The sequence below is a fragment of the Parasteatoda tepidariorum genome, chromosome 11 (genome assembly GCF_982258835.1).
Source record: "Parasteatoda tepidariorum strain Cologne lab strain chromosome 11, Ptep-v5.0, whole genome shotgun sequence".
Classification (NCBI taxonomy): Eukaryota; Metazoa; Arthropoda; class Arachnida; order Araneae; family Theridiidae; genus Parasteatoda; species Parasteatoda tepidariorum.
The window spans coordinates 27,791,927-27,814,888 of record NC_141765.1 but is presented as its reverse complement, the minus strand read 5'-3'; the positions used below and the strand labels follow the sequence as shown (position 1 = coordinate 27,814,888).

Below are 22,962 nucleotides of genomic sequence, written 5' to 3'. Positions count from 1 at the left end.
ATGTAGCTCTGGTTTGAAAAAGAACTATAACATAACTGAATGATTACCCAATATTTTTAAAATCAAAAGAATGCTTTGTTAACATCCAACAATAAATCATCGCTATATAATAAATTTGATCATTAAATATCACAGTGTAAATAATTACGATTCGTCATGGCAATTATTAATAAAATAGTTACAGTCAAATAATGAATTTTGGTTAGTTTATTTACTGTTCAATAAAAAAACTGAAGCTCTTATTATAACTAAGTTTTACAAACATTATATTATAACAGATAATAAGAAAAAATATACACATAATTACATACAAAACTCTGGACTAAATAGTGAGAAAAATACATTCTTTAATTATAAATAAATTAGAGGAAGTTGACGCTTTATTTTAAGAATATCTAGGTATAATTAATTTGCTAACAGTGAAAAAAAGGCAAAGAGTAAAGAAATATATCAGAATACATTCTGGTCTATTTAATAGAATCAAATAATGAAAAATCCTTTTCGCATCATAATGGAATAAACTAGAAATAAAGAAAAAAAAAATTTTTTGATTTGAATTATAAATTTTTAGACGTTTAGTGCGCAAAAAAATAAATAAATGGACCACCCTAATAACTTTTGATCTAATGATCAGATTTTCACGTTCTAGGACTCTTTCTTAACGGTTCAAAGGGGACATGAACTCCAAAATATAGGGAGTTGCCGCAATCTGAGAAATAACTGGAGAGCTTTTCAAGTGGTTTGAAAAATTTTTGGTCCCTATAAAGTTAGTATATAATTCATTAAATTGTCTAAAAATAACTTCTCAGTAAATAGTTATTATTTTATTTAATAATAGTTGGAAAAAAATGTGAATTTTAAAGCCTACATTTTTATATCATCTTAAAAGAAGGTAGTTTAACATAAAATATAAAATTAGCAATTGACCGAGTAGCTCCTGAGAAATCAAATTTTAAATATGAAACTTTTAAAATTTGGTTTTTCAGAAATCCGAACTCCGTATTCGAACTATATGAATTTAGACCAACCTGCATAACAAGTTCTTTTTTTTTAAAAAAAAATATTTTTTAAAACTAATCAAATTTAATTAGTTTAAAAAATTTTTTTTAAGGAAAAGGATAAATATAAATCATTGGAATATTTGGGGAAAAGAAGGCTTCTTGTATCTTTATGAAAATACATTATAAGAATGCGTATGCTTCATAATTAAACAAGCTCTAATTTTTCTATACATGAGATACCTATGGCTTTTTTATATTCTGAAAACAAGGATGATTACTTAGCGAAAAAAAATACCGTTAATGTCTTTTTAATGATACTATTTTCTTTGAAGAACTAAACTGTTGCAATGGTTGGTTATAAACAACATAGTATAGCCTCAATATTATTTTGTTACCATTTTACATTGATTATAAGAAACAAATATAATATATAAATAAAGACATATTGGACACTATACGAAGCCTTCAATTTTTTTAAAGTAATATGATATGCAGTGTCATAAGTGTAATGTATATATTGTGATATATATTGATATATATTGCAAATATATTTTGCAATATAAGTGATATATATTGCAAAAGACTTATAAAATTTAAAAAAATAGTAATTATTTAATCTAATTTTTTTTTAAAAAGGGAAGGAAATGGCAATCTCAAATAAAAGAAAAGATATAGGAGAAAGATTACAAAATTTTGTGCCGGAGATTCTACGGAAGCGTGTTCATCCTTCTGTGGCTTAGAGTGCAAAAAAACAATGTCAACAACAGATGATATGTTTCTTAATCCAACCATTCAAATAAAAAGAAAACAAATCGTACTTTTGCAAGGAGTTTAACTCAAAATCTATCTATTAATAACTAGAAAGAAAAACATTTCTCGGTAGTTGGCTAAATAAAATATCTCAGAGAAATTTTAGCAGTTGGCTTCCCTGTCTATCGACATCATTTCTAGAAAATATAACGCTAACTAATAATTTAAGTATAATGCATTTATTTAAATATTTAGGAAATTATTACTTACAATCAAAGAAAATACTTGTAGAACGCGTTGTTCACTTAGATAGTTGAATCAACTGTGTGTGTAAATGTAAAAGCCCAAAAGCTGTTTCGATCCGATCAAAATAGATTATAGAAATTCAAAATAGACTTTAAATATTTGATTTTCTTGAATTAAATTTTGAAATAACAATTAAAACGAGCAGAATTTTTTATATGAGCGTGAGCTTGTTACTCAAGCTGGTTATGAGCGTGAGCACCTAACAACTTACACTTACGTCTATCTTTATTTTTCAAAATAGTGGTATTCATTGTTAAATGGCTTCATTGGTTCAAATTAGTTGTCAAACTAGGCAGAGGCACCTCCTATTTTTAGTATTTCCCACTTTTGGAGGCGATTCTCACCATGGGTGACAAGAATCTCCTTCTGTGGAAGTATTTACGTTAACTTAGGGGTTCTATTTGAAATCTATTCAACAGATTCGGAAAACGTTTTTTAAAGATATCTTTACCACTGATAAAATTGAAGATTTACAAGCATTTTATTACTGAATAATTAGTCTAGGCTAGACTGGGACACCCACGCTGGGATTCGCTGGACTTAGTGGAGGACTTTTTGATCGAACTAACCCGCATTTGCGTTACATGGAGAGGAAGATCACGAAAACCTCCCACGGTTAACTTGACTGCAAAGGGACTCTAACCCATAATCTGTCTACAACTGAGGATATTTCACGTCAGCACTGTGGTCGGTGCAAGCCGTATGCGGATTCGTATTGATCAGCCTTCGATGGGATTCGAACCCGGTTCACCGCATTGGAAGGCGAACGCTCTATCCCCTGAGCCATCGCGGCTCATGCTGACCCCATTACCACAATCATACTGTTTGTCACGAAATTGTGGAGCCTTAATCTCTGTGACCCCTCTGGGCTGTTGGGAGAATGCCTTACTTTTTTATCATTTTTTCACTAATATACAAAATGAGAGAATGGTGCTAATATAAAGCGCGAGAGTGATTCTAGTCCATAAAATATTCAAAAGTTAAGTTTCCATTTCTTAAGATATGCATTTTTTTGCATTAATATTATTAGAAATTACGATAATATTAAAAGTATGTTGGAAATTACAATTCACTTAAATCTTTTCGGATTTCATAAATTTAAAATGGCTGTTTTCTTGAGAACGTCGCGTATAAAGAAATATTTTATTGATCAGTTCTCTTCATACATAATAAAAGAAAAGAAAAACAGCATAAAAAACTAAACCCTGCACGATCCGTTTAAATATATTGCTTTCTCGAGCTTATTTGTTTTTGATGTTGTCTTCATCATGAAAAACAGCTTGCTTCTTCTTTCCTAAAATAATCTTTTTCCTGTTTTCGCTTTCTCTGAATTCCTTTAGGTTTCTTAAAACTATGAGAATGACTCTATATTTGAAATAATTATACTGCTTTTTAAAGACTGTGCGTTAGATCCGTCCTTTTAAGACAGAATTTAAGAATTGACGCACTTACATTTTTCACAAAAAGAATAATTGAGGGATTTCAAACTCTACAAAATGAATGAAAGGAAGACTTGGTAAAATGTTGTTTATTAATAGAGTGCAGCTAAAATAGTTTTTTTATGAAAAATTTTTGAATTTTTTTTTTAAACTGTAAAACTAGATAGATAAATAGAGAAAGAAATAACCTGATAGAAGGAAAGATATTGCCTGATTAAAAACTTAGTTCGCTTCAAAAATATATAAATGGAAAATATTTCCTATTATTATATTTTTGAAGCAAATGAAGTTTTTAATTAGATATTATCTTACAGTATCAGTTTCTTGGGATAATTTATTTAATAGGAAAAAAAATACTAAAATTTCATCTCTAATAAAATTATAAATATTCCAAACATCATATCATTTTAAAAATAGAAGCAAACTTGGATAGTTCAAGTCAAAGAACCAAGGAAAAATTCGAAATGATCCAAAATCTTTTCAAACGGAAGATTTAAATAAAAACCAAACTTCACGATCAGATTTAACAATCTAACTTTATCTCAGAGTATAGCTGAATTATTTATTTATTTAATTAATTAAACATATTTCACAAGTTCAATTTGTCATTTAAAAAAAAAAAAAAGAAGTCATAAAGGCGTAGAAGCATAATTAAAGCAAATAAATTCAAAATGTTACAACCTCTTTAAATCTATCATATGTAGGGCACGATCTATCAAAATGTTACAACCTCTTTAAATCTATCATATGTAGGGCACGATTTATCAAAATGTTACAAACCTCTTTAAATCTATCATATGTAGGGCACGATCTATCAAAATGTTACAACCTCTTTAAATATATCATATGCAGGGCACAAGTTAGTAAGACCGAAAGAATGGCTGCACTTCCGGAGAAAATTCACCATAACAGTATGTTCCTAGTCTTTTTTCAGGGGTGTAAGCTTTGGATTGGATGTCTAATTAATAATGAATACAGTGATGATAAAACCTTGCTTTTATTTTCCTAGGAAGACAATTTTCGAAACAAATTTTACCTTTATATTCCACCGGCAGTTGCACAAAAAATTTGAACTATACACACTAAGAACCAAGCTGAAATTTAAAAAAAAAGTTTGAAATAAACAAGTTCGAACAATCCAATTACTTTAACTGTATTATATTCGCTGTGTGCAAATTTTCCATCAATCAAATTTTTATAAAGCATATATGAGCGGGGTAAATTAGGGCATATTTCTTCGACTCACCGACGCTTCGGACAGGAACACCTAAGGCCGAGAATTTTTTATTAATCAGCATTCTCGCTACATAGAGAAGAAAACCACGAAAGACTATGATGGTAATTGTCATTCTGAAATATGCATAACATATTTCCCAACATTTAAAAACAAAATAATTATCTTATTTCATCCTTTTTCAATAAATTAAAGCCGTCAATATAATCTGCAATATTTTAATGCCACAACCTTAAATTTAGCGCACAATAAAATCTATTTTCAGAGATTCTCTCTACATCTGTCTAACACATTAGCACCGAATTCGAAAACAGTTATATGGTTGGTAATGTTTTGAATTCATTAAAATTCGTCCTCTTTTCTCCCACTTTTTTTTCCGCCATCAAATTTGAATGCGTAAGGTTAAGAAAAAGAACCTTGTCAGCAGATTAATCGTCAATACTTGAATTCCTTAAATTTTCTTGGCAAAAACTATGCTAACGTACGCATGGTACTTGCATTTTTGATTTCTTGGCATGCCTCCGGATTGTGGGGCTGCAGGACTAAGCCCCACTCTCAGATCCATTTTCTACATTTATTATTTTATTATTTCATATATACATAAAAAAGTTAATTTTCTTTTTATTTTGGATCTCCCTATATTTCTGAAATCAAACATTTTTATTGTTAATCATAACTCGATTATTCATTTAAGCAGTTTATGATGTTTAATTGCTGGCTTGTATCACTCTGAAATAAAATAAGAACAATTGAAAATACATCAATCAACTTCATCATCTTTAATTAATGGGATATACATGAACATTCCTTTTCAATAAATTATTCAAATGAAACATGTTTTCTTGTCAAATATTGGTGTCTAATACCACTCAGAGCGATTTGGGTTTACAACGCTAACGTTAAAAAATCATCTAGTCTTCAATTTAAAATTCTTTTTTGCTTTACGGCTACTTCTAACTAGAGGAGAACGCTTAGCAGTGATTTTGCAATGCTGCTAATATTTATTGGAAATGGATAGACCTTGACCCTGGAATGGTTTATGATCGTTTACTTGGATGTTTTACATTTCCCCCTCTTACTCGGGACCCGTTAAAGAAAATTCAGTGCTTCAATTTTTCCTAAAACTACCCGTGCTTATGAGTCATCATTAGAAGAAACTAATTTTTTTTCCCTTTAAACTTTCGCCTTTGCTTTTGGAATTGTTTTCATGGAATTTTAATGAACTTTCTTCAGTTAAGTATCGTTTGTGGTACTAATTAGGATTCTTTATATTTAACTTTTGCAACATTTATTTCTTAAATTTATAGTGATTAATTAAAAAAACGCACTCATATAAATTAACAAAAAAAATTTCATTTAGCAGCTCTCGTTTTTGCTTTTGGAGTTGTTTTCATGATATTTTAAACTTTCTTCAGTTACGTATCTTTTGTGGTATTAATTACAATTATTTATGTTTAACTTTTACAAAACTCATTCTTTTAATTTTTAGGGACTAATTAAAGAAAGCACTCATATAAATTAGCAAAAGAATTTTTTTTTAAGCAGCTAAAAATAAAATAATAAATCTCTAATTTTATTCACAGTCTGTTGTTTTATATTTAATAATTTATCCAATTTTCCCGATTAAACGGCGTATTTTATTTTATTAAGCCTTTTCAAGAATTTTGAGGATTATGATACCGTTGAATAATTTATTGAAATTTTTAAAGTGTACATAAGCTCAACAAATTTTTTTTTCAGGATTTAAATAATATAGTTCATGTTTTTATTTCAGTGATAAAGGATTTGCAATTAATTAGAATTCATTTAAAGTTTTTAATAAATTTAAATTAAAAAAAAACGCTTGTCAAAGGTGATGTTAAAAAAATTATCTGTCCATGATCATGTTCATGAAAAATGATCTTTCATATTTAATGCTTATTAAAATATTAATTTTCTAAAATTTTAAAAAAATATCGAGTGTTATTTCAATAGTTAATATTTTTTTACTAATGAATATTAAACATATGGAATATACGATGTATGTTTTCAGTGATTATAAGATTTTTTTTATTCTTAGTAATAGCATTTAAGAGTTTTATTATTCTATTCGGTATTTGAGTGGTATATATATTCCATATATTATATATATATATATATTATATTTGAATGATATACTAAAGATTTTCTCTTGTTTATAGCTTTTGAGTTAAACTATTTTAATATCTTAACAGAATGATTGAAATATACTTTGGTTTTCTAAAAAAATATTTTTGGTAAATTAGAAGGAATCTTTTCAGTTATTCTTGCGTTTTGTTTTAAAGATGCTGTGAGAGTTTTAGTGTATGTTGCATCTGATTTAACCGGTAAGTAAACATTGTTAATTTGAAAAATCTCTTCAACTCATGTATTTTTATTATAGTTAATTTTTTCAAAACGTAACAAGAAATTATTATAGTGTTGGCTTGGTGTAATTTGCATGTAAAGCTTCTTAAGGTATCTTGTATTTACAGACCGTGTGGTGTTTTTTTAGACATTCCACTTATACAAATTTCATTTTTCCAAGGTAAATTTTTTTCACTCAAATTTTGGTATCTGAATAAAAAGAACGCAGTTTATTTTTTACACTTTATATTAATTTGATGTTCGAAACCTTAGTACCACATTGCAAATGGGTAAAAAAAATGATGGGTTAAAAAAATATACACCTATATATTTTAATTTAAATTTTTTTTGTGTGGTTACATTGGCCATTTTAACATTATTAATATTTCAAATTAAAATCTTGATTTAAACATTATCAAGAATTGCAAGGATATTTCAATATATGAAAATAATTGATTTTACACTGTTTGCCAGAAGTTGATATACTATATATTTTAAGTGCATTTTTAAAATGATTGTTGCGAATTTACAAATGTTATTAATCTAAACAGATAATATAATATTCTGATAATAATCATATATTTTAAAAACCCTTATGCGCACTTAAATTTAACAATTTAAAATTACTTCAAGCCAATAAAGATATTTTGAATAACTTATAAATGAAATTTTTTTTTGATGTTAAAATTTGTAAATAAGATAGCAATACTTAAATACGGAATATTGAAACAACAATTACACAAAATCATAATGAGGAAGAAAATGTTATTAAAATTTATTATAAGGGGTAAGTTATCCAACAATAATTCGTATTCGGAACTTATAGGTAGTATAACAAAATTAATAATTCAGAAATATCCAAACACACAATTATTCACTTTTGTTATTTTATGAAACCATGCCAATATCCTGGAAGTTGATATAAGTGTTTGCAACTCTGAAAATTAAAAATTTCAGTATCTGTATTTTATCTTCATTATTTAAAACTTCCATAATTGTCTAGATGTTGTTGTTTTGTATGGATACGTCTATGCATATCAAATTAGTAACTTTCATGTTATACGGCCGAATACTTAAAAGTCGCTCTGTGATATTTGGATGATGTTTACATTGTTTACAATAGCTAATAATATTGATAGTTTTCCTCAAAAACTAAGCAATTTATTTTTTAAAAAAAAGTGAGTATTAAATAAGGTTCTTTGAAAATTTAAATTTTTTAAGCTGTATACAAGAAAATATTATTTTATCTGAATATTAAATGCAGATATTTTATTATTTTATTGGTTTATACAAATACAGTTGTCAAATATTTTTAATATTCTGATTTATATTAAATTAGTGTATAACTGAGATTAAATAAGATGTATAAAAAATTGAATATTAATGCATAATATAACTGTACATAAACAGTATTTTCTATTATTATAATGAAGATAATTTTTATATGCAGTGAAAAAAATATCTTTTGATCTTTTTGAATTTAATAATAGATTGCCGTGGTAGCATAAATGTCAATACATTGCGTCAGGTATGCAAAAATTCACGTTAGATTCATGATCACAGGCATTCTAAAACATAATAGTTCAGAAGTAGATAAGGTTTAAATAATGATAAAAAAAAAATTATAAAAATGACTTTTTATCTTCCTGAATTTGATTCTAGATAGCTGTGATAGTATAATTTTTGAAACATTGCGTCACGTACGCAAAACTTCAAGTTAGAATTCTGATCATAGGTAGTCTAGAGCTGTGTATTATTTCAGAAGTGGAAGTTTAAATAAAATAAAAAATATGCTGCATTTTTTAGATAATTTTGCCTCTGAAATAAAAGACGATAACTTATTTTCGATTTTCGTTTTTTTAAAAGCCCCTAAAGGTGCTTTTTTTCATTGGGTGTTTTGAAAAAGTGCTAAATTTCCTTTGTTCCAAAATGAGATTTTCTCTTTATCATGCTGATTTTTTGCCATGTATTATGCAAAAAGTGCTTGTTCTATTCAACATTTTCGCAAATTCAACCCCAATCTATTTTGGGTTCTACATTTTGCAAGAGATTCTCAATTTTAGGTTTCATTTTCCGCCCTCTGAAATCGAACCGAAAAATCTCTCGAATTTTCGCTGATTACGGGGACCAACTAAACATTGTAAAAAATTTTTCTCTCGTAGCCATGGAAAATTTTATTTCTCTTGTTAATTTTATCGTTGATGACGCGTCATTGGTCTTCGTCACTGGCAAGCTAATGGTCCTCTCGCGATATTCTATTTATAGATCAGTAACATTATCTTTGAGCTTAACTTGGGGATCATTCACTAATTACGTATTTTCATGTGGGTCCCCAGAGTAGTCAGGAATCCCAAAGTATCATCACTTCAAAATTTTCATCTCCCTATTATTTGAGAATTTTAAGAGAAATATTTTTACCTGGGGGACCATCCACCAATTGCATAAAATTTTTATAAACTTTTATCGTACTTTTTGACTTTTTTGCTTATTACTTTTTACTAATTATTGTATTATTACTTTTAAAATTTAAGTACTCTTTAGTTGTTTTATGAGATAACTCAGTAATATTTAGAGGCAGAGATTTTAAAAAAGTATGAAGTGAGAGGCTTTAAATATTTTAAATGCAGCTAAAAATCTTGTTTTTAGTTATGCAAAAAATTTCAAATTTGTCATCCTAAAAAATTTAGCTCATCTCTTAATGATTTTATTTACAAACAATTGAAATCAAGATTCTATTATTTCAGATGTGTGAAATATTATGAATGTAGGAACGATGCAATAATATACTTCTGACAAAATATTTAGCTTCAATACTCCTTGAATTTACATTTCAATATTACTTAAATATTTTTTAATCATTTCATTAAAGAAATGCTGAACCAAGAAGCAAATATAAATATTTTTTTAGGGGAGATTCATTAATTTACATTTGTATTATGAATTTATTAGAGCTTTCTTAGTTTGTTTAATTCTATACATATCTTTACAAATTCGGTATGATCAATAATATTAATCTTGTTATGTTTTGTTGAATATGCTTTTATATATTTAAATGTGAAAAATACACTCGATAACCTTTTTAAATAATAGTTAGTTATAATTTTGAATTAAATTTTTTTACATAATTTAATAAAGTAATTATTAATTTAAAAACAGAAAGAGCTACTTAATAGTGAATATCTTTAAAATTGTGTATAAATTATTCTTATGGTGACTAATTTAATCAAGAAAAGAGTTCTTTGTCAGAAACTAGTTATTTCATTATGATTACGTAAAGTCTTTGAAAATTATTTTTTCATTTTGTCAATGTATTTATTAAGAACTTTCAACAATGGGGAGAAGAAATTTTTTTTATAAATGCGCATATCTTAATTACAGGTTTCAAATTTTAACGTCAAAAAACTAGTTTTTGAAGTCAAAAGCCGGTTTTGATCAAAATCAGTGACGTCAAAAACCAGTTTGGTTTCAAAAACCGGACGAAAAGCGTCAAAACATGTCCAAATCTGATTAAAACTGTTTAAAACCTTGGGACAAGTTTCTTTATTAACATTGGAGACATTTTATTAAACATCAAATCATGCAAATACTTGCATTATGTACTATTATAATTGTAATTTACATTATATATCATTTATTAAAAATATAGCCAAAATCATTAAATTATTAATTGGTTTTTATAAATACATGGTACTCTTAATATATTATAAGTAATAACTATGAGCTGTTAATTAATATCAATCTAAATATTGATTTTAATTACTTTATGCCACAATTTAGGCAGATTTTTTTGGAAAATTTTCGGCCTAAGAAAATTCTTACAAAATTTTTATTGTTAAAAAAATGTGTCACTTCGCAAATTCTTCCTTGTTAAAAAATATAAAATGTCGAATTGTGAATTTATTAGTCTGAATTTCTTAAGTTCATGAGTGGAACCTATAATTTAAGAAAATTATTACTATTTCAATACATTTTGATTTTTAATAATTTTTAACGTATTCTAGTTTATTCAAGAATTGTGTAAAATCAAGCAAATTTCTTTTCTTATGTAAACTTTACTTTCCGAAAATATTTTAAAGAAGTTATTATACTGAAAGAAAAAGATTAAAATTTTTGGGGAAATTTCAATTAAAAAAAAAGAAAAATTGTTCTGAGGAAATATTAGGGAATGAGAAATTTCTGCACTCCTGCTTATATGTGCATAAATATTTCCAATAAATCATGAATATAATATATCCCCTGATAAGTAACCTAATTATAATTTACAAAATATATAAATGATTATTTAAATGAGTTAATAAATTTTTAAATCAATCAAGGGCTTATTTAAGTTATTATCAATATTTAGTAAATGAAATAACTTTTTAAAACTTACTGTACTACAAAATAAAATTTTCTAAGGTATATTTGTTTTGAGAAGTTTTAATGTAAAATGCATTTTTTTAATAAAAAATAATACTTTTTTTTGTAAAGGGAATTCATAGTATTGGCTTATAAAAATATACTTCATATTTTCTTCGTGTTAAGTGGATGTATATGCTGAAATATACACAACATATTTCCTAACATTCAAAAACAAAATAATTATCTTATTTAATACTTTTTCAATAAATAATATTCATTAATATAATCCGCAATATTTTTATACTACAACCTTAAATTCAGTGCAGAATAAAATCTATTTTTACATACATCTGCCTAGCACATTGGCATAGAATTCGAAAACCGTTATATGGTTTTTAACGTTTTGAATTCATTAAAATCCGTCATTATTTTTCTCGCTTTCTCTTTCGCCAACACATTTGAATGCGCAAGGCTAAGAAAAAGAGCCTTGGCAATAGATTAAATCAATTAATAGCCAATGCATTGATTCCTTAACTTTCCTCTGCGAAAACTATGCTAACGTACACATGACACTCTCATTTTTGTTTTCTTGGTTTACAGACGTCTCCTGTGGGGCTTAGACTTACTACCACACCTTGTGGGCAATTTCCAAATTTATAATTTGGTAATGTATATTTTAATTAAAAATTAAAATTAATCTTTACTTTGGAGCTTGACAGTATAGATTGGTCTTAATTTTTAATAAAAATTATGCATTATCAAATTATAAATTTGGAAAAGGGACCGGAGGATATGGCTGTAGGGCTAAGCCCGACGTGGTATCTCGTTCACCAAGAAATAAAAAATACGAGTGTCATATGTACGCTAGCATAGTTTTCGCCAAGGAAAGTTAAGGAATCCATATATTGGCTATTAATTGATTTAATCTATAGCCAAGGCTCTTTTTCTTAGCCTTACGCATTTAAATGTGTTGGCGAAAAAGAAAGCTAGAGAAATAATGACTAATTTTAATGAATTCAGAACATTAGCAACCATATAACGGTTTTCGAATTCTATGCTAACATGTTAGGCAGATGTAGAGGGAATCTTTAAAAATAGATTTTATTCTGCAATGAATTTAAGGTTGCGGTGTAAAAATATTACAGGTTATATTAATGATTTTTATTTATCGAAAAATGATTAAATACGATAATTATTTAATTTTTAAATGTTAGGAAATATGTTATACATATTTCAGCATGACAGTATTCTATTTCAGGATTCGTCATTACTATTTATCAACAATTTTCTATCTTATCATTTCTACTTAAAAGTAATTTTCTGAAATCTGATTAATGATTAACCCTTATATTTAAAAATAACGCACTTAATAGTTTCATTTAATGCACTTTATGTATTATAGTTTTATTTTTGATCTTGAAATAAATAATTTCAAGGAAATAACTTAAAATCTTGGTTTTATTAAAAACAATTAGACCATGTCATGTGCTAGGCAGTAAGTCATGTGTTTAACACTTCTGCTGAAGGGGGGGGGGGGAAGGGTACATTTTCAACGGCATAAAACTGGTACGAAAAAAGTGGTATCTAGGGTATTTACAAACTCAGGTTTACAATTTTGAGAATGCTCAATTATTCATTTTTTTCTTAATTTAATGTATTCTGCATCGTTTTTCTTTAATTTTCTCTATAAAATAAACGTAGATTTATTTATAGAGATTTTTTTAATTGTGTTGAGTATAATTTTCCAAATTTTTAACTGCCTATTGTAGGATGTATTATCTTAACGTTCTGAGGACAGCAGAGTATATACCATCATTGAAAATGTTTAATAAACATTTATTTTTCACGTTAATTTTTAATTTTTTCTTCTTATTTTCAATTCTATCAAAGCCTACATTTTTAATTCTTTTTAATAAGCATAATTTTTCTGTCTAATAAACATTAATTAATTTTTAATTTAATTTTTATCGCTGGATGATTTTACACATTTTCTTTCTTTTCTTTCAATAACAAATTCTTATTTGAAAATAATTTTTGGAAATCTAAATAATAAAAAGTAGTATTGAAAAAAAACTAAATTAAAAGTTTCAAACAGTCATCAAATATTGTTAGAATTCATTGTTTTGGAATAAGCAAACTTTAAAATGTTCGTTTGGTCAATAGCAAAGCAATTTAATTGTTGAGACGCTTTTTGATAAAACACAAAATATAATTTTAAATAAAATTTTGATATCGTGAATCAACAAAAAAAAGTATTGAATTTTTTTTTAATGAAAAATAGCTCAATTAAATAAAATAAGCGTTTTGAAACTTTTCATATGTGAACAAAGGAGTGAAAATATTTAAATTATTGCTAAATAAAGAAAAAAAAGTTTTAAATTATAGCTATTGCTTTATAAAAAATCTAAGTTCATTATTCATTGTTCAACAAAAATTTTAAAAATTGAATTTTTATTCTGTGAGTCATTACATTAAATGTAAAAATATAATAAAAGGGTAAAATTTTGAATGAATGCTTCTTGAAATTCTGAAGAAGATTCAAAACATTGAAGCACTAAATTATCACATTCCTTAGTTATTTTGCATTAAAATTTTAACTCTTTTCTTTCCGTATTAGTTTTTAAATTGAAGAATAGGTAAAAAGAAATATTATTGACGAAAAAATTATTAAAAAAAACTTTTAAAGAAAATCAAAAGAAAAAATCAGCTAAATAAGTTTTTCGGAATTAACAAATTTTAAAGTTTTACGATAGTTCAGCGAGGAAGTGAAAGAAGAGAAAATGTTTTTAACTATCATTGTGCACTTTGTTCAATACGAAATTATTTAATAACATTTTTAAATTGCGAATAATTACGTTAAATTAGAAAATATAATTTAAAGAAATATTTTGCAAACATTTTTAATTAATTTTCCCATTCCTTAGCTTATTTCATAACAAAATTTTAATATCAGTTAAGGTGAAGATTTGGTTGAAAAATCAAACCATAGCGAAAACTAAAATAAAAAATGAATAAAAAAAAATCACACAAAAAAGCAGTTAAATTAAATGTTTTGACACAATTAAATTTTGAATTATTTTTTTTAATTAATTCCGAACATTGAAGCAATATAGATCATATTTCTTATATTTTATAACGAATAAATGCATAAAGTAATAAGTTATGAAATTTGGAAGAAATATATTTCGAATAGTCAAACAGTATAGTTTTTAGCCCAAAATATTTTTTCACTAATTCGTTTTTGCGAATCTTCTATCAAACTAAGTTCAATTAAATAATTTATCAGGTTTTATTTCATTAAAATTTTTTATTTTGTACAAAAATTTGTTATTCTTTTTCTGATTGTATGATTTTTTTTCAGAATTGCTGTCAAAATAAAATCCGCTGACTCACAATTTTAAATTTTAACTTACTATCGCCTTGTCAAAAATCTGCATTTTTTTTAACCGTTACGGCATTCTGGTATGCCGTAATATTGCTTCAAGTGTATTTAACCTTAAAAATTATGTTCGTTATTTCGTAAAATCTACTTTAATCTTTTCTATTAACTTTAAATGTAACATTTACTTATGTTTCATTTGATGCTCCATAGATGACGCCTCATGCTTCACTACATGAAAACAAAACTTCAAATGAAGTTAAAACAGAATTACAAATTTTAAAGTTATTTTTCGTTTTTATTTAAGATGGCAGGTTCAATTAGTACGGGAAGTGATTTAATGCTTTGTTTAAATTTAAGGGTTGTGTTTTCTAAACTAGTCTGCTACCTTAAAATTTTCATTGATTATATGTAACTGTTTTGTTCTCATTAATTATAAAGGAAAAAATATTGGCATACAAAGATAACAAACAATACATGTAAGCATAGGAAAAAATATTACATAAAAATGTAATATAAATACGATTTCTATTGTTTCAAATTGTACAGCAGAGTTATAGTAAAAAGGGAAGATGGAAGCATGTCTTCAGAGGGATATAAGTCCTAAAAGTGTTAAAATTTCTCTCACAAACAGTTTTTTTTTTTTAAAACATTTACAAATGAATTTGCGATTATCCCACATATTTAACCACTACAGCCACAAAAATAGTGGTTTATAAAAAGTATTTTGATAATTTTTATTCTAAAAAAATGATAGCTTATCACACAACAATTTAAAATATGATAAACTAGAATAATTAAAGTTTGAATATATTATAACCACTCAAATTTTTTCGTACTTTAAATTTGAACATTATTTCCATCCTACTTTTCAAAAACGTAATATTTTTTCCAGCATTTGTAGCACAAAATTTACGCCTACAGCATGATGGTTATAAATACAGCAATGCAGTATTAGCGTCTTCACCTAAATTCAAAATATGGCTTTGAGGCTTTTTGTTACATTCTTTACTCATAAGTTTAGAGGTTTGGTGATCCCCTAATACTTATACTTAGGAGAAATCCTTCAGAGTAATTTCGGCACTAAGGCACATTTAGGACGTGAATCTTAGTGCATAACCTAGATTAGAGTAGTATTTCCTAACTGGTGGCCTGCGAAGGGAGCTCAAGTAATACACGAGGTAGATCATTATTAAAGATTAACTAATTCACAAAATTATTTAGTAAAATAATTGAATGGAAAGTGTATAATTCTAGTTCGAAATTTTAATTCGAAGATTTTTCTCTTTTTTTTGTTGCAAATATATACTATAACTGCAAAATATATACTATAACCCACTATAACTGCAAAAATTAGTTTTTACCGGGTGGAAAAAAACCGTTTTTTCATTTAATATCTAAAACAACATATTTAACATAATTTGTTGAATGATTCTTAACAAATATTCATATTTTAACTGTAGAGACTAATTATTCACTGATCTTTATGGCAGTGACTTTAAAGGAATATTTAAAGTTATTAGTTTTTTACTACTGTTGTAAAAAAATAATTAGTGAAATTTTATGCGAATAAAAAACGTGAAATTTTTTTAAAATTTTGATTAATAAAAACGGAATTTCATAGTCCATAATTTCTTTGGTATAATGACACTTTTGGGATAAAAACTGAAAAATCGTCCCTTAAAGCAGATGTACCCAGGACGGTAGTGCCAACGAAGAAGGAGAAGAAATGTTTTACAATTGGACAAACACAAATAAAGCCTTACAATTTCATTTCAGGGATCTGATATAAATGAAAGAAAACCAATTTTAGTTTTAATTCAAGGAAACATTAAATAAAATAAATTTTGTTTAAGTGTATTCAAATTCAATAAAGAATCACATGTTTGCGTTAATTCACAATATACAGCAAAGAACTACATTAACTGACTATACGATAGATATTCCCTAGATATATGACCATGCTCTAGATTTTTTCATGTTATAAAATGCATAAAACTTATTAATTTGAATAAAAATTTGTATCAACTCTTAGTTCTAAACTTTAATCCATTTTTTTCCTTCAAATTTTGGGGTTTTAGCTTATGAAATTACACAGTTTAACATGATGGCAAAATTTTTATATATTTAAATAAATAAAAAAATGTAAGGTTTATTGGTTAAAATAATAAATCGTTTTAAAACTAACACTCGGCTAGTTTTACGCTTTTTTTTAAAAAAAAAGTCTTCTTATAAAGTTTTGAGTTAATTTTTGCCTTTTTCAAATTTTTATAAGGTTTTTACTGTTGTTTTTTCTCCACTTTTTTTAATTAATGGAAATAATTTTCATCAATATTTTTATTTGTTATGATGTACTAAAAGTTATTTAAAGAAAGCAAAATCAGAAAGTCTTTTTTGTATTTTTAAATGTAAATCTTTAGTGTTAAACGAAAATGTGATTTTAGCGGTCTCTTCCCTCACCATCTCAGATTTTGCTTTAAATTTTTGATTTTTGTTTTCTCGATGTTTTTTTTCCGTACTTGTCAAACGTTTGATGATAGTGTATTCTTCTACCTCACTATAATTTAAAAAAAAGGGTATATAAAGGTATCTGTTATTAGAATAGGAAAAATTTTGCTTTGTAATTCTTAGAACTTCTGCGAGTTTTTTCTTAAAAATATAGAATACAGATTACCAACCTTTTTTGGATCACCACCATCTTTGCAAGGCAAATATTTTTCAACGTTCCCTTGAAAAAACAAACATATATTAAACAAGTAATTTCTTTTCAGTTCTATAATATTTTCGATACGAAACACTTTTAACTATGACTTTAATTTATTAAAGAGAATTCTGGTTTTAAAATTAGTCGTAATTTTTTAAGGACATTTCAAGGAAAGCACTTTTTTTATTAAATCGTAAGTCTTAAAGTTTTTTTTTTAATGATGTAAACAACGATTATTACATTATATATAGAAATAAGTTACTCTACTTTGCAATGGTAAAAAATTATTCACTGCAAGAGTGTAAATTAACTTTTAATGAAATCGTAATAAAAATTCCAAACTACTGTAACATTGTGCTCACGTGAAAATATGTTGAATTAATTTGTAAAAAATTTAAATAAGATTAGTTAAAGATTTGAGAAACGAAAAAAAATCGTCTCAAACATTTTAGTGTTAAAATGTTTTGTATAGAACATCAAATGGTGTGTTGAATATTACACTATAAAATTGGTTGGTATTCTTTTTTTCTTAATAAGTTGTTAATATAACGACTGCTTTAATAACATCTAATGTATTCATAGTTAAATATGTATTGATTTTTCGATAGAAAGCAAAATAAAACTATTACTTTTAAATTGTAATTGATATTGAAAAGAAAATTTTGATGCAAGTTCTTACATATTCCCTAGAATGTCCTAACATCTCTTAGCTAGAAGTCTTCAATGCCGATTAGGGGGACACTAGCACTCACGTTTGGAGCCTATGTCATAAACCAATAAAATAATGTAATTAGTAATTTTGGTCAGATAATTTAACACTGTACACTGGTTCACTTTTTAATTTTTTAAAATTTATTATTATTAATACTTAACTTAAACAGAAGAAAACCATTTTGGAAAATGTCTAGAAACTAAGAATTATTAAATTACGCAAAGATATTTATAAAAATCTAAAGGCAGATAAATGCATAATACTTAATTAGCATTCAAAAAATGTTAATTGCTGAATTGTATTGGTATAATTTTGTTAGAAAATATAATTGGAGAATTTAAAATGCCATGTGCCATATTTCTCCAAATCTTATTAGATGATGATTTTGTATTTTACATGTTTTGCAAGATATTAAAGAATAGCGTAAATATCCAACACTACATAAAATTAAATAGCGGGTATTAAAAGCAACTTTTAGAAAACCATATAAGGCTAGTCAACGTTTGGTTTTAAACCTGAGACTGCTTGAATGGAAGGTTCTAGGGGTCTCAAAACTATGGTACGCGGGTTGAAACTGGCCCACTAGTATCCCAAATCAGTCTTGGTGATCCGTCACAGTTTATTTTGAATATATTATCAAATTCAGAACATGACATTACAATTGGGAAATACTAAAAAACTGGCGTGCATAATGAGGTTGAACGTTTTAAATGAAGTTAATGATATGAGATCTCTCCCCCCCCCCCTCTGAAACTTACAGTAAATTATGTACTTTCACAACATAGATGTCTCTGTCCTGGCTTATTTCCGAAAACAAAACAAAAATTTTGCTCTTATATTAAACTACAATATAACTAGCGGGCAAGTGAATCAAAATACTGTATTAAATAAGCGGATTAATATTCCTTAGTTAAATTTAAAATGGTCCTATCAATGTTGTTAGAAATTACGATATTCTTTTAATTTTCCAAGGCTGGGACAAGGAAGGCAACTTCCTTCATCCATATAAATTGGGTCATTGCTGATAAGTCTGGTATCTTGAGATATTATGAGAAAGTCAGTGTAACCCTTAGACTAGAAAAAGGTCTAGATATTCTTGCTCTTTGAAACTAATACGTTTGTTACAATGTCTTTGCTATTAATAAACGTTTTATTTTTGGAAGAATTTAGACACTATTCGACTATTTCATATTTAATTTTTTAACCGTCATTAAACAGCCGACCCAATTTTATGGGTTTACGACTACTAATGTTCAACTCCATAGCCTTGTAATTTTCAATCCAATCCAGGAGACAAGGGAACTCCTGGATCGAGTATTGAGAGAAATTTTGCCTTCGTAGAGGACTTTTTGATGGAGTTAATCCGCATTTGCGTTACATGGAGAGGAAGACCACGAGAATCTCCCACGGTTAGCCTGACGGCAAGGGGACTCTAGCCCATGATCCGTCTACCACTGAGGATATTTCACGTCAGCACTGTGATCGGTGCAAGCCGGATGCTGAGCCATCGCGGCTCCTATTCAAATATTGTCACTAAAAATTAAATAACTACACATTCAAGTTGACAGATAAAAATGCACAACTTATAGTTTTGTTTGATACCAATATTTTATACACTGTTTCAATGTTTAATGTTTAGTGTATTTTACGAGCCGTCATTTCTTTGTCATACATTCCTTTTTCATAATAGTGTTGAATTGTATAAAAAAATAATTATAAATCAAGGTCTTCATTCGTTTCAAGGTATTTCTTCTCTGTAAATCAAATTTGAACTGTATGAACTTTACTAATTGTTTTATGGTATGTGAATTAAATATTTCCCCATTACAAATAGAAAAAAAATTACAGCTTTTAAAAATTTTCATAGGACAAGTAAAGGTTGGTAAAATAAACAAAAAAATGTAGCATTAAACATATTTGTTCAACAAGGATATCAAATATAACTGAATAACTACATAAACTCAATCCACTTTTGACTGGTAAAATCACGTGCTTTTATCAGACGTTTCATAATGAATAAATATAGCTGTTTAAAAACATGAAATCAAATGTTTTTAAATTACAGAACATTTCGATTAAACAGCGAAATCTACAATACTGGGGAATCAAAAAATAACCAATATTAACAAGTTATCGTATTCAATTTCACTTGCAATTAGTATAAGTATGTTTAATTTAGATTTAAGTTATAAAAACGTTTTAAATTTCTCTCTTTATGTTAAATAACCTTAATATAATATATAAATATTAAGTATTCATTAAGAAAATAATTATTATTGAATATAAAATTTATATTTGTACCTAACAATGATGTCTTCCTGAGATATGAGCCATTATTTTGTTTACGTGAGAAAAGATATATTTTTTAATTCAAGCTCTGTTCCTGTATCCTTTCTGTCTAGGATGCTCTTGTAATTGGGATTAAAATATACTGGTCAATAATTTAAAATCACTATTTATTTAATCTTTTCATCTTTTTTTTCTTAATTTTCTTTTTGAATTTTTATCGAGCCCTAAATTGAATAATAAATGAAAAAATATATTTTTAATAACGCTAGAATGAAAGTACCTTAATATTAATATTATATGTTTGAGCCACAAATTAGGCTACACATGTGACAAAAATATATAAGAGATTTGTGAAAGCATAAAATTTTTCAATTCTTTTAAAAAAAAATAGAGGAAAGGAATGAAATCAGCATTTTAAACAAAATTGTTTTGAAAATTTGCTTAGTTGAAGCCTTAGTAGTAGATATTTATTTATTGATTAAACTGTTAGTCTGGAAATATTTTCTTAGCTCCAGTTATTTTTAAAATTAAAACAAAATGTTTTTCGCTCACTTTTTTCTGTCATAAAATATATTAATGATAAGTATTGATCATATATATCATATTTGCGATAATATTAAAGGTTAAAATCTAAGGTTGCTGCAAAAGTAAATGAAAAGTTATTGAAGCAAGAAAATAATTTTGTTGGGATTCTTTTTCAAAAAATGTTTTCCGTTAATATTAAGAAAAATCACATTTTTCATTTGCGTAATTAAAATTTTTATTTTTTCTGTAATAACAAACAATAATACATAAATATGTTTAAAATCATTGCGAGTCAAAAAACTGTGTTCATTACCGCGGGGATAAATTAAATACTTTAACCGTTATTTTTGAAAGTGAAATTAGTCCAGTTTTTCGTAATTGAGATTTTTAAAGGTTAGCGTTTGAATGAATTTAAAAATATTGATAAAGATAAATTAATCTGGGTGTTGTTTTTAACACTATAATATAATTAAATTTTAAAATGCAGTAATTACTATTAAAATCGCAAAAATAAATTTTTTTAGCTCCAAATGAACTTACTCCGCTTCCAATAATTACATTTTATAAGAAATAAAACCAAGAAGAAAGTTAGTCCAAATTTTATGCACATTAGATTGACTGAAATAGATTTTCTATTGTAAAAAATAATAATTAAATGTAGACACAAAATTAATTTTATTATTATTCACAATTCATTTTTTTTTCAAGTTAAATAGGTGGTACGTAAGGCAGTAAACTCTTCATATTGCTGTACTTCTTTAGTGTTGTGGGGCTCGACGTTTTGTCCCTTTAACGCAGAATTTTATTTAACTTATTTTTCTCCCTTTTTAATTACTTAATTAATTTTTGGTCAAAATAAATGAAAAACATTATATTTAGAATTTTAATAATTTATGGTTATGAAATACAGCTTGAAACTACGGTATCTTTTTCTACGTTAAAGGTAAAATCTTTCAAACATGGCTCACTTCCAAATAATTTTTCAAATTTGCACTGGTTTGCAGGAACTAGAATTCTCAAACTTGATAACTTGAAAACCCTGTTATATTTAAAAAAAAATTTCCCTTTAGCATTACGTACCCACCTAATATTAATTTAAATTCCATGTCGAAGAGTTTCTTCTCAAAGCCTTGTTATGTCGAATATTTTTCGAAATGGAAAATGAATTTTTTCGGAAAAATCACAATGTAAGGTTATTGTAAATCAATTCTTTTCTATTTAATGTATAATTATTTTTGTCCCATTTTAAAAAATAAAATAATCATTGCTGTATTTAGACTTATAGTCAACCCTCATTACATACATAATTATTAGTAATTGTTCTTATGTTTCCTGACTACATTTTAGAGAACTATTTTAGAACATATTTTTCTACTTTTTAGAAAATATTTAGCTCTGAACTTGTAATCTCGAAAATTTTTATCGTCGCCTTAACTTTGAGATATCGAGAGTATTCAGATATAAGAGAAACAGTTATTCATCTTTCAAATTTCTTTATTTTACAAAATTAATTATTAATAAATATTTGAATATGAATGAAAAAACTGTTTTTCAAACTACTTTATTTGGGTTTTATATTTTAGTGCAAATATAATTATAATAAGTTTCCGATATCTTTAGTAACTATGAGACTGTTTTTATAATTAAACATTGGCAAAATATAGTTTTACTTGCAATTAGAGAGTCAGAAAAAAGATATAAAAGGGATACCGGTATCCTATCTGCATCAAAGAGTTATACAGTGACAACGTAATCTTGTTGAAATTTCCTAATTTATTCTTTTTTTACTATTTGCTATATAACAATTATATGACTTGAATAATACGTACGTTACGTACGCACGCAATTGATTGGTATAGAAAACACAAACCAAACTGTGGGAAAGTGGGAACAGGGCAAACTGGGGGAACTTGTGAGA

General features: G+C 26.5%; 1 protein-coding gene across 1 annotated transcript in view; it reads left to right on the top strand.

Moving 5' to 3' along the window:
• The window catches only part of LOC107447328 (choline/ethanolamine transporter flvcr2a), a 126,759-nt gene that overhangs the window by 20,592 nt on the left and 83,205 nt on the right, over positions 1-22,962 (top strand). The gene's annotated exons all lie outside the window — the stretch shown is intronic.